Source organism: Cupressus sempervirens, chromosome 3 (genome assembly GCF_028749045.1).
Source record: "Cupressus sempervirens isolate cs-2001-9-10 chromosome 3, ASM2874904v1, whole genome shotgun sequence".
In the NCBI taxonomy this organism is placed as follows: Eukaryota; Viridiplantae; Streptophyta; class Pinopsida; order Cupressales; family Cupressaceae; genus Cupressus; species Cupressus sempervirens.
In genome coordinates this window covers 895,284,940-895,298,051 of record NC_143120.1, presented here as the reverse complement: position 1 = coordinate 895,298,051, position 13,112 = coordinate 895,284,940, and the positions used below count along the sequence as shown (strand labels likewise).

The 13,112-nt window shown below is 33.8% G+C and overlaps 1 pseudogene; it reads right to left on the bottom strand.

Annotated features, from left to right (window-relative positions):
- LOC149569680 (protein CTR9 homolog) overlaps positions 1 to 11,560 on the bottom strand; it is a 29,871-nt pseudogene extending 18,311 nt beyond the window's left edge.
- Between the last annotated feature and the right edge of the window lie 1,552 nt (positions 11,561 to 13,112).

Sequence of the window (13,112 nt, the reverse complement as noted above, 5' to 3'; positions counted from 1 at the left end):
TTTTCGCAGACAGAACAGGTTGCAGACGCCAAAAACTACGTGAAAAAAGTTGAAAAATGCGATTTTTTTTAAATTTTTAGATGGTATTTCTTCTTCCTAAGTGCGTTCTTTAACCTGCAAAAACAAGCAAAACACCCTCACAACACACTCAAACAACAACAAACATTAGATGGTTAAAAAAATGACATATAGATAAAAATAGATGATTAAATGACCCATAGTGGGGTCCCATCGGGCGTGCCAAAATGTAGAACAAGAATTAGTATGCAAAGAACATTAACAAATAAAGTAAACATTCACAAAACAAAAACTAAATTCACATATATGCTTAGACAAAGGAAGAAAACAAGAAGTGCAAACCTCACAAGAAAAAGCACTCCATGCTTTCTTGATTCTGTAGATGTGTCCTTTTGCTGTGGATGTATGCTCAAGATGCTCAAAAGCTGCTTCAATGGAGATGGGTAATGGCAAATTGGTAGCTTTGTGAGCTCTCAATTTGGCATTATAAGGGTATGGTTGATGGCTTTGGTTCTCAAAATAGCATGGTAACTTTAGCTCAAAGATTGTTGATGAAATGGCTTGGGATGGGATTCAATTTATAGGCTAAGGGGTAGAGGGATGGAGGGCTTAGATGCAAGGATGGATGAAGGCTTAAGGAGGGCTAGGATGCACTCAAAGGAGAGCACATGGATTGTGCTTGTTTAGCACCAATGGGAAGGTGACACTTGTCACAAGGAGGATGAGTGTGAGAGGGTAGGGTAAAGGGTTGGTTAAAGGCATGATGAGTGGGGTTGAGTATGTAAGAGGGATGTAAGAGGAATGAGTGTGGAAGAGGGAAGAGTGTGGAAGATGGGTGTAAGAGTCATGAGTGGGCTTGTAAGAGTCTTTGTATTTTGTAAGAGCACTCATGACTTAGTGGTTGGGTTTTTTGAGGGGAGACTTTGGTTTGGATTAGGAAAGTCTTAAACTTGTTTAAGGAATGTGACAACATTAGGGGGTGGATTAGGCTTGGGTTTAGGATTAGCTTAGGGATGTTAGAGATGTGCAAGTGGATGGCATTAATGAGGGTGGGTGAGTTAGTGGCTAAGCTTGGTTAGTATGGGTGGATGGGGTGGATTAGGCTAAATGGAGGATTAGAGATAGGTTAGGGGTTTTTGAATTTAAGGATTTCATTTATCAAATAGATTTATTTAATAAATGGAGATTTTTGGAATTAGATAGGAGAAAAGGATTTAATTGATAAATAATAGATTATTTGATTTATCAATTAGGACTATAGATGATTAATTAAATTAATCAACTAGGGATGGCAAAGGATTAATTAAATAAGAATTTAATTAATGGTGCCTTTAGAGATGGCTAAATTAGATTACCAAAGCAGTGTAATCAAATTTAGGTGTCTACAGAGCCAACTCTAGTTCATCACGCTCAAAATGAAGAACCCCAATGTTGTTTAACAATTCAATGGGTACATCTTCTCTACTCTTCTTCAGAAGAGACTTTGCTGTGTTAAGAGAATTTAAGCTTGCACTGGGGTCTAATGATATCAATAACTCACCCATCTTAATAAAGGAATGAGCATCACGTGTATCTATGCGAGTTGCCTTTCTTAGAATTTCCAAAGCCTTCTCTCGTTGCCCTTGTTGAGCATATATATGGCCTACAGCTTTCAAGCTCTCACAGCTCTTAGGGTGAACCTCCAGAACCTTTTCAAAATTTGAGAGAGAACTCTTAAGATCTTCGAATTTCATTTAACATGTCCCAACCCCAAGTATGGCAACACAAAATCCTGTGGCTTCTGGCTTTCCTTGACTGATGCCATGTAGTAGCGGCTAGCAATTTCATAATCACCTTTGCTATGATAAGATCGTGCAAGATTAAAATATGAATGAGATTTCATGAGAGGGTGGTCTGTCGAAACAAGAGCTATCTCAGTCAACTATTCATTTGGATCTCCACATTGCTAATAACTTGGATCAATGCTTTTCTCTTTCTTCACAAAATAGGTTTGGTCCCAGAGTTCAGCAAGTCAAGAAAGTGAACCATTTAGGTTAGTTTCTCCCCTCCCAAATGATTTCCTCAAAATTAATATAGATGGGTTTTCAAGGAGTAATCCACGTCCAACAGGAATGGGTGGTACTAGTAGTGGAACTTTAAGCCCTTTTTAGTTTTTCTTTTCTACTTCCTTAGGTACTCATTCTAGAAATTAGATGGAAGCTTGGGCTATTCTCTATACTCTTGAGAAAGCTTGTCTATCAGTCTGGAAAATGATTTTTGCAAGATGGACTATGATTCTTGTCACCCTTCTGAATAGTGGAAATTTTCTAGATTGCTCTTGGAGGCTAGCCCTGGTGGCTATGCTGATGTACAATTTAATATGTTTGAGAATGAATATGAACCTTTTTGTTAATATGATTCTAGATGTTAAGTAGTTAGCTATAGATGCACCCTTATGTGTGATCTTTTTTCTTAAATCAATATAAAAAGGTGTGGCCCCTTAGGCCAGAATTTACATGGAAATGAAAAATGTAAAATAAACATAGATATGAGATAAGAAAAATAATAAACAGTGGAATAATAAAAAAAGCAATAACCATTGCTAAAGTCTACCCTTCTCATACTTTGTCACTTGCATAAGCTCAAAAGAAGAGATGCTATAAGCCCTAGAAAAGACATAGCTGTTGAACCTAGGAATTCTCATAAAACTTTTCAATGTGGAAATCGTTTCTCATCATGCATCTGAAAAATAAGTCTCGCCACAGATTTTTCTTAAAATCACAATCAATGAATTTAAGGCTATAAGAACAAACATGCCTACCAAATATGACACTTTGGGTTTCAACGTTGAAACGAAAAAGCATCAACCTACATTGGACAAAACAATTTAAACAAATTGAAATGGAGTACCCAAATCACGAATTGCTAAATGTCCTAATCAACTAGTTTTTATGCTCTGCAGTAACGACCTAGTATTTATACCAATTATGCTAATTTTTGTGGAATATGTATCATAAATATTGCCTCAAATCCTTAGCCTACCCTATAGGCCCAGAACTTGTCCAGTTTGCAAGTACTAACTAGAATTCAAAACTGATATCTTGATGTATTTGATAGATCATTGTCAATTATCTGATTTCTCTTTATTATCGTTTCTTGAAGGATTGATGGGTGGATGCTTAACCAATTGATGTCTTAATTATAAATATTTAAATGATTGGATGCTAGAATGGTTGATACTCGAATAGTTGATATTTGCCTGTATAAGTGATTGATTGTTTGCTTGCTAGTCTGGTTGTTTGGTTATTTTGATATTTGATTCCCAATTGATGATAGGTGGACAATTGAATGGTTTACTTTGATGGATTCAGGATTGATGATTTAACAAATGTTGATAGTGATGATTGAATGAATGCTAATTTGATATATTGGTGTGTAATGATTTCATAAATTGATTCTTGAATGGATTTTTGATTTTGTATCTAGTTGAATGAAATGACATTTGATGGTGAATTTCTATTGATCTTCCCTTTATATTTTATTTATAAAAGAATTGCCACCCTTCAAAAGGAATTGAGTCACCACCCTTCATTACTGCCTCACGGAATAATAATTTATTTCCAAATGATTGTTTGCTTCCTTCATGTTCTCTTCTCATAGAATGGTCTCTCCTTTATATCTTAATCCTTTAATACTCATAACTCTTTATTGCATTCATTTTGATCATTCACTAAACTTAATTAAATTATAATATATTACATGTTATTTTAATTTTTTATATTTTCAATTTTAATTTTAATTATTGAATGTCATGTCAAAAAGGAGACATTATAGTGAGATGCATTACAATATAGCAAAATAACAAGAACATTATTGAAACAAACTGATACAACATTCAGATTATAAAATTAGGCTGCTGCAATAACACAAATTAACCTAATAGAAAGCATAGAATACCATTCCCATGATGACTGAACATTTACCCACTGAACTACACCTCTTCTAAATAATGTAAGATGTTGATAACACGTTGATACTACCATCACACATGTCAAATTAGACTGATACACACTAAAATCCACCCCAATCAATTGTAGCTAACATCTGGATGCACACTTATAATTGATTTCAATTAGAATACTGAAGGTCTAGAATAGGGCATAGTGGTTGCTGATACAGCAGGTACAAACTCATAGAAAGCTCACCAGATTCACCAAAGTCTACATAACTAAGACTTAGCATCAAAGGTTCTCCCTAGGCACCTCAAAACCACCAAATATTGGCCCCAAAATAGGAGCCCTTCATCTTCAAGCTCTCACATACTTGCTCCACTTGGTACAACACCCCATAAAGGTCATCTATTCACTTTCAACTTGCATAGCCTACAATATGGTCTTTGTATACAATTCATTTTTTGTCGTTTCATTATATGGTTTGAACAAGTGTGGAAAAAAATTAGATTTTTATTATGAATTTTTTGTTCACCAATCTATGTTAAACTAATTAGCAAGGTCACTTTCCTAATACTTTATGAACTGGATGCTATTTGCAAGGTCAATTTCCTAATACTCACTATAGTACTTGCTATTTAATTGAGATAGACACGGCTCATTAGTTTGTTTGTATTCTCTTTGGATTATGTTAAAGAAGATAGCTGAATGCTATATGATGAACTAAAAGTTCTGTGGTGTCAACAAGCTTGTGCATCTCTTGAGCCAAATTACCAGCCCCAGTGACATTTGTCGTTGTTCAAAAGTGACATCATACTAGACTATTTGCAAACAACCATGCAGATAGGCATTCTATAGATAGACTTGGGAACATCTTGCCAAGTCTTCAGTACATAATAAAGCAACTGAATTTCATAAATTATTTTTTTGATAGTTGATTTGTTTAAATATTGTCCATCAAAAATTACTTAGTACATCTCATCTTTTTTTTGCATAGGAGCTTGCAGTTCTGAAGAATCTGATAGCAAAGAATTTGAAGGAGATATTGTAGCAAAGGTATATTTGGTGTTCTTTTTTAAGTGAAAATATGATTGGAAATTTTGTATATTGTCATATTTCACTTGCAGAAAGGTCAAATTGTAAATAGAGGTGAAGTTGTATGGATTTAAGTTTCTTCTTCATTATTTATAATGCTCTCGATTCCTCCTTTGCAGCTGTAAAAATACTTGTTTATTTTCACCTTTCCAGATAACCTTTACCAGGTTCTTCAAGATTTCAAAATATCTTGGGTTGACCTCACTCCAAAATGTCCTAAATCCTACTTGGTTTAGAGACCTAACTCTTTTTTATATGTGTCTTCCTCTTACTACTCCATCTGCAGGTTGCAAACAAATCATCCTTCTTCCACCAATGAGTCATTCCATTCAAGAAAGACCATGTCTGACGATATCAACGCACAAAAAAATAGGGAGACAATTGCTAGACTGTGGTCTAACTTAAAAATAAAAGATGATGGAAAATGTTATTGTCCTTGCAAAATGTGTAAGGGCTTAAAGACTCAAAGATATCTAATCACAACAGCTGAGCAACATTGTAGGCAACATGGTCACATTGAAGGGGGAAACGAGTATCGTCCATTGGTATGTATTTTGATAGTTTATAAATTACATAATACATGATTTGATGATGACATCATGGTCATGGTTAATATAAGGTCATCATTTTCATATAGATCAACATCCCTGAGTTTAATGTTATGGACCATGACAATTCAGAGAATGCGGATTTCCAAACGAGGGAACATGGAGGTGTGAATATTGAAGTAGAAGGTAATGATACCATGGAAGAAGATCAGGATGATGAAGATCACGATGATCAAGATGATAATGATGATGATGATGATGGTGATGATGATGCGGAGTTTGATGTACCTTTACTTGAGAAGGCACACCAGCCCCTATATGAATGCTCCAAAACAACTCTTCTTGCTATTGTATTGCTATTGGTGAACTTGAAGGTTATGAATGGTTTATCCAATGTAGCAATGACACGTATGTTAAGGTATGTCATCTTCTTTCATTATTTTACTCGTAGTTCCCTTACAATTAACATTGGGTTCGTGTAGCAATTAATATTCTTTAAATTAAGAAATTATATTTTTGGTCGTAGGTTGATAGGTGAGTGTTTGTTACCACCATCAAACATTCTACCTCACTCGTACCGAGAATTATCTACCATCATGAAAGATATTGGAATGGAGTATCAAACAATAGATGCATGTCCGAACAATCATATTATATATCATAAATAGCATGAATTTGCAACACAATGCCCTACTTGTCATATCAATAGATATCAATTAGATCGATTAACAAAAAAGGTGCCTCGCAAGGTTCTTTGGCATATTCCCATTATTCCACGTCTGCAACGATTATTCAAGTGCAATAGCTTGGTACAATTTATGGATTACCATGCACGCAATAGAAGTCAAGATGACATTATGTGAATGCCTACAGATGGTTCGACATTTAAGGAAATAGAGGGAAAATGGCCACACTTTAAAGAAGAACCTCGTAATCTCAAGCTTTCATTGGCAGTAGACATTGTCAATCCTAATGGAGAGATGAGATCTACTTACTCAGTGTGGCCTATTTTTGTTATCAACAATAACATACCTCCTTGGTTTTCCATAAAGAGAGAGCACATAATGTTGATACTGATTGTTCCAGGTATTTTTTGATTTAGTGGTCATCTAAATTAATTTATTATTACTAATCCATCAAATGGTCAAAATAATTATGTAATGTTTTTGCTCATTCAACTAGGTAAGTACCAAGTCAAAGATATCAACGTATATATTGAACCCCTTATCGACGAGTTGGTGGTGTTATGGAATGGGGTTACTATGTATGACATTTGTAGACCAATAGGACAAAGACAATTTCAATTTCATGCAATGCTTGTATGGATGAGGCAAATATGGAACCCGGGGAGATGATGAAGAAGCTATCAGATTTGAAAGCGCAAGCTCAGCATTATGAAGTAAGCTCCAATGAATATTTATTTATAACAAAAGTTCAATAAAGATTTATATTTTATAATCTCTTATGTTGTGAAGTAAAATATGTAACATGTGCAAAAATACTTTATTGATGCAATTTTTTTAAAGAGTTGTAAGAAACTTTAACTACTAAATTCTTGTTATACAAGAATTTTTGGCAATTGATCCACAACCTGGTCAAGGACAACACGGTGAGGCCGGTAGCAGAGCTCCGACTGCCATTGGTAAAATAATCTTTTAGTTGACAAGTTAGAAGAAATTTTTTATTTCGAACATTCAAAACTTCTTAACTCTTACTTTTATTATTTTAGAATGTCTTTGCTAACAATGTATTGTTCAAGTCATCTAGTGTAGGAGACTCCTACGAGGTTGACAGATGCCCGTATGAGATTGCTGACTGTAATGTTAGTAAAAAGGGGACATCTAGCTGGTAAATCCTTATTTTGCTATATTTGGTTTTGTGTTAATTATGAGTTGATAATATGTACTTTAATCTTGGGATGCATCACATAGTGTTTTTTTTTTTTTGTGGTAGGAGATGCACCGTATGGTACGCTGCCAAATGCGGATCATAGTGCATCTATTGGTGATAATTCACCGTCATTTCCTGGAGCTACTCGTGTTTCTAGCACGGGATCTATGGAGACATCGTTGTTGATTGACAATAATGAATTGATGCCTTTGAAATGTCCTAAGATTCCAGGTACTTTAAATAATTATTTTTTATCTTGTAATAAGGATTTTCTTGCAAGATGTAAACATGATAGGAAGTGGTGAATGCAAGGGCTTTTGATGTGGAGTGATGCCTCATGACCTTCTTTAGTGTGTCGTATTGTGCAAGCTGTTTAATTATTCTGGAATTCCTTTTTATTAGGGGTTTGGTAGGATCATCTGAATTATCAATGACCTTTTGTCTATACCAGTAATTCTCTAGTTTAGTAATTTGGTACATTGCAATTTCATGCTTTCAGTAGAAGATACTAATCAATTTTTCTACAGAGAACCAAAAGTGGGAGTCTTCTTTCATGTGATTCATTTTAATGGTTTTTACTATTAATTATCCCATGACATTTTTTGCAAGAAACGATACATTTTATAGGAGGCTTTATGACCTCACATTGCGAAGATTCGGGCCCACCATACGTACTAGGTTACTGTACATCATAAGTGAACTAATTTTATCCCACTATTTTTTTTCATATCATTAATTGGTGCAACATTTTTCCTTTCATTCAGGTCTTTTCTTATACTAGTTATATCTAACAATTTTGTGTTTTTTCTTAAAAGGTGGAACTACCAATCTCAAAAATTAAAAGATGAGCTCATCAAAGATATAGAGTATGAGTTTGGTAGTAATATTTTTTATCATAAGAAATTGTTACAAAAAGCTGCCAGACATCTTAAGGTTGTGAGGGACACATATAGAAAGAGCCTCATCCTAAACCCGAAGTACAAGCGTCCTCCCTTTGTTTCAGTGAGGGACTGGAATGAGTTCATTTTGGATGCAAAGGAGAAAGAGCAACGTCCAAAAGAAAGTACACCAGCAAATCCAAAAAGGTATGCAATAGTATTAACTATGAGTACATTAATGAGCAAATTTAGGGTTCAACTTCAGTATCAACAATTTTAACTAGCTCAATTTAATCTATCTATTGATGAAACGTATGTAATTCATATGCTAACACAATTGCTTATAAATCTCAATCTCAAATTGGGCATAAATCCTACATAAGATATATTGACAAAATGAAGCCCTTTATTCATATTTAGTGACAAATTTTAGAGCCTATGTCTCCTATGGGTTCTTTTCTCAAATTTTATCTTCACTGACTCAAACTCGAATTCAACTAAGAAATTCCTACTCAAAGTTGTGACAACCGAATCTTGTGATATGATGTACCATGTTAGATTTTGAGTCATAAAAATAGGCAACGCCTTGACCACTATACTTGTTGACTTTCCCTTTCTTTTACAATAATTGCTCGCTATCTTGAGTTTCCTATCCCCTATTTTCTTTTGGGTCATGTGTGCATTAGATCTACACTTAATCTGCATGTAAATCCTGATGAAATCCATCATTGAAGATATCAAATCCCATATTCTGTAGTATTCTATTAACTATGATAATAGTATATAATGTTTTCGTTAGTGATTGTTATTTTATACTGTCATCAATTCCATTTTGTGCTTTGTTGCATATCAAAAAAGAAGTGCATATACACTATACATCAGACTTAAGTGTGAAGCATCACAAAATCTAATCTCTATCTTCAGATAACAATGTAGTCTGAGAATCCTAAAGAATTTAAATTTGAGCATTTCCACCACATCTAAAATCCATTCTTCTTTTTTAGTATTTTTTGTTGCTGCTAAAGCTTTGATCACATGGATTATGTGTCTATACCCAACCAATAGATTATCCTTTTTAGGGAATCCCTGCTTTTTCTCCTGTGGAAACTCTAACGATGGAAACTCATTAAGAGATTTTTCCTGATATCACCCTACTTCCAATCTTTCTCTTTCGTTCCTTAGCTCCTTGCAAGCTCACAAAAGGCATATCAACTTTGGTAACATGTTAATTATTTGTGTGTAGACTAATTCAAACACATATATCAGTGAAGTAAAGAGACAAAGTACCAAGCCTAACACATCTACCTTGGGGGAGCACTCTTAAAATACAACATAATGTACAACAAAATTCATAGTGTGTACAAATGAATTTTCATGTGATTTGAACCTTCACCTACACCTCTTGTTCCTTCACATTCTCATCCTTTTGAATTCAATATTTCTCACTATGCTGTTTTGTCAAAATCCCTAAAGTAGGAGTTATTTCTCCAACATACTACCACGCATAATCCTCAATTTTGCTATTTAAATTTTGTTATTGTAAATATGAAAGGTATGTAATTCATATGCTGACACAATTGCTTATAAATCTCAATCTCAATCTGGGCATAAATCCTACATAAGATATATTGGCAAATGAAGATATATTGACAAATAAAGCTTCTAATATGTTCTCTCTATGACCAAAGGCACTTACCCTTATAAAACCTTCACCTGTGGGTCCAAACCCACTTCTTGGAGTTGTAACTATATGTGCTTTCTCAAGGATCTCAGTAAAAATATCCCATGAATTTTGACCAGGAAATCGAACCCATACATATGGCACATTTTTTCCTCCAAAGACATCAAACCCAAGTGAAGTAAATGTTTCCATAATGATTCTAGTATTCTCTTTATAAAATTCAACAACTCCATGCATGGCCTGCAAAAAAATTGAGCATCCCACATTAATAATCATCATATGAAAGATTTTAGCACTAATGCAAGTTAAAGTGAATGATCATTATTTTAGTCTCAAATAAACTTCCCTACAGCTTTGTAGATCTCTGTGACCAAAACCATGCTTTCTTATAATAAGCAATCTCAATCCAACAGAGGAAAGGTCAAAGAAAATTTGACAACAACTACCTTATCAATGACTCTTTTTTGACATATTGTTTTTTCTTTTCATATCAGCAAGAACAAGTATGATTCATACGAATTAGGTAAGTTAATTAATCATTGATAAAGAATAGATAAGGTAAATTATCAATGAGTGCTTTATTTTCCTTTTGCTACCTTATCAATGTCTCTTATCAAAAAACATAACCTGAAAATAATAAAATATGACACAACAGAAACCCAGATATTACATATCTGTCAAAACAACCGTTTTGAAGAGCACTTCTTACCTTTAACCCTTCTGGAGAAAGGCAAGCTAATCCACCAGCTTGTGCAATATTAGATGCACCATTAAAACAAGTACACATGATACGATTGAAATCATTTACAACAGGGAATCCATCAGAGAATCGAAGCTCATCAGGAACAACTGTCCATCCAAGATGGACACCTGTAAAGCCAACATATTTGGAGAACAATGCAGTCTCAATTGCAATCTGTATCACACTATACAACATTAGTAACCAAATGAGAATACCTTCAAAAGTATAGAAAATAAATGCATTAAAACTTAGACAATTTCAATAAATGGCGATGCAAAGCAGAACATGTCTAGACTCTAGTATGATAAATAGCATGAACTCCATCAATAAATAGCATGATTACACATGTCAATTAAAGGTATGGTGCTATACTTTCTTCCCCTTTTTCATATTTTTGGTTGAACATGCTACTTTATGCTAAAACCTTCATACCAATATATAATAATCAACTATTTAGTACTGATCTTTATATCTATATCATCTAACATATTTCAAAATTTTCATAGGTTGCAGGACACATCAAAGGCAACAAAGGCGAGGCTGGAAAAGGTTGGGCAGCATAGACTTGGCTCTGGGGATATTCGAAAATCAAAGCACGCGTTGTAAGTAGCAATAAATGAATTGAAAAGAAAAATTATTTATAAAATACAAATAATTTTGTTAATTAATAAAAAAATTCAGGGTGCTGATTTTAATTTGGAGGCCACAGAAGAACACAAAAAAACTGCCTTCAAGCAAGGCTATGCAACAGTGGCTGAACGCCTACGGCAAGCTTCCATTGCCCCAACCGAGAAGTCTCCTGCATCATGTGCATAGGTAAATATGCCAAAAAATATATTAGAAATTGAATACTCGAGCAACAATTTATTTGATAATAATGTGCATGACATTGCAATGCAGCCTATTAATCCTGACACAGATCATACGTAGCATCCTGAAGCCCCTGATGTGCATCGTACTGTCGATGGAGGTGCTCATTTGTTATTTAAAACTAATTATGTAATTATTAATACAATTTAACATCTTTAATTGAACTTGGTGTAATCTTTTTGTGTTGAGGATATAGAATCATGTCGTGCTGAACGAGTGCCAAAGGATGTTCAGACTGATCTGCAGGTAGATCATGTGGCACATTCAGGTAAAGAAAATCTATGTTTTGTTCTTTTAAATTAATTTTTTGATTTATAGTTCTTTTACTTAAATAAAAACTCATAATTCACTAATATAAAATGGTGGGAATTTAACCTCGTGAAGTACTTGTTATTGTAGCGAACCCCCCTTTGGTGCAGCGGTTTCATGATGTTCTTGAACGGATGAGGATGAGACATGTGTTAGAACCAGTAGAGGATGGGGATCCTGACAAGGACATTGATATTCCTCTTAGAAATTATATGAAAAAAAGAAATGGCAAGAAAGAAAAAAAGACATGATTATTCATGAATGACTTACTCTTGAATATTGTTAATGAATATTGTGTTAATGAATTATTCATGAATGACTTACTCTTGAATGTTGCGTGTTAATGAATTTTGTGTTAATGAATTATTCATGAATGTTGTCATTTATGAATTTTATGTGTTAATGAATGTTATCATGTGATTATAATGATTGAATGTTATATTTCAAAAATGGATGAATTGAATGTTATTAAATGTTAATGAGGATGACGAGGACATTGATATTCCTCTTAGAAATTTTATGAAAAAAAGAAATGGCAAGAAAGCAAAAAAGATGTGATTATTCATGAATGACTTACTCTTGAATATTGTTAATGAATATTGTGTTAATGAATATTATTCATTAATGTTGGGTATTAATGAATATTGTGTTAATGAGTTATTCATGAATGACTTACTCTTGAATGTTGCGTGTTAATGAATTATTCATGAATGTTGTGTGTTTATGAATTTTATGTGTTAATGAATGTTATCATGTGATTATAATGATTGAATGCTCTATTTCAAAAATGGATGAATTGAATGTTATTAAATGTTAATAGGGAATTTAGCGGGCGGGGGAGTGGGGGAGAAGGGCCAAATGAGCTTCCACCTTCACGTGGTTGGCCCTGTTAAGTAGAGAATATTTAACTATTCTCGAAACCAAGTGAAGCTCAAACTTTAAAGATAAGCTTATAGTTAATAGTGACAACCAATTAGCAAGTCAAAATGAAGTTCTTCGTTACAGGTACCTTTTTAGTTTTTAAAGCACGATATCATGTTTTAATATTGTATAGTTTTTTTTCTCTTAAGTTAAAGTATTCTTTTACTATAACAACATAATTTATGACCATTTTAGTAACTATTCTAACATCGCTTTATGACAAATCCTGTT